Below are 1,258 nucleotides of genomic sequence, written 5' to 3'. Positions count from 1 at the left end.
GCTGCTTATGTGACTGGAAATATGCAAATAAACCTCATCACCTATTGGCTATAAAATCATAAGTTGGGGGGAGGGCCCTAAATTCACTTCTAAACGTTTGAGCAAACAGTAATGAGGATCAACCCTGCCAACGAGAAGAGGGGGAAAGGGCAGACGGAAAAATTTGCTTTGTTAGGCTCCTGTTCGCTTAGCTTAAGGGGTTCCACTCTACCCGGGGTCCCCTGTCTAAGCACCAAACACAGGTTTATATCGATTCACGTTAAATACTCAACAATCACCTGTTTTCCAAGGAGGGAAAGTTTAGCTGTTAAATTACATTTGATCGGCACTTTAATACACCTCTCTTTTGATGAATCCTGTTTGTCACTTGCAGTCCTCCCTCACTCACCCCGCACCCCATCCCCACCGCCGCAAAGTCAATGTAGGGATAGAGGGACACACATTGCGTCCCAGCTTGTGCTTGTACAATCTGGTGTTTTAACATTGGCAAGATGGATCAGCTTATGTGATGGAGAAAAGCCTACTTGCTCTAACTAGTTTCTAATTTTTGTCTCATGCAAATTATTCTCAATCCTCAAACTCACCAAGGAATGCAAGGATAATATTTTATGTTCAGAGGCAGAACATCGAGGTCAGATAATCTAAAGCCGTATTGAGTTATGATAAGAGAAAGAAGATAGTCACAAAAGACACATATTGTATGATTCCATTTAAAGTGTCCACAAATAGACAAATCTATAGAGACCAAAAGTAGATCAGTGCTTGCCTGGGGCTGGGTAATTAATAGGGGAAGGGAAGAATAGAGATTTGGGGGTAGTTGATGACAATGTTCTAAATTACATTATGCTGATGCTGCACAACTCTGTAAATACACTAAAAGCAACAGAATTATGCACTTTCAATGGGAGAATTATATAGTGTGTAAATTATAGGTCAGTAAAGCTATTTTTACATGGATAAGAGGCATGCACATAAAATAAGAAAAAAATAACATTAGATACTATGCTTTTCTGCCAAAATTCTTGGAATACTTTTAAATATCTTTTTAAATATAAGGGATTTACATTAGCCAGGAAGGACAATGAAGTGTATCCCCAACCCCCTCTCGGTTTATGGCTGAGAAACTGGCTCACCAAATCAGAACCTCCAATCTACTATATTTATGGTCTGAATATTTTTAATGTCCCCTTTTATTCATCCCACCCTCCGTCACACACACACAAACATACAATGCACAATTGTAGGTTAGAACAATGAA

The sequence above is a fragment of the Gorilla gorilla genome, chromosome 7 (assembly GCF_029281585.2).
Source record: "Gorilla gorilla gorilla isolate KB3781 chromosome 7, NHGRI_mGorGor1-v2.1_pri, whole genome shotgun sequence".
Taxonomy (NCBI): domain Eukaryota; kingdom Metazoa; phylum Chordata; class Mammalia; order Primates; family Hominidae; genus Gorilla; species Gorilla gorilla.
This window is presented reverse-complemented; position numbering follows the sequence as displayed.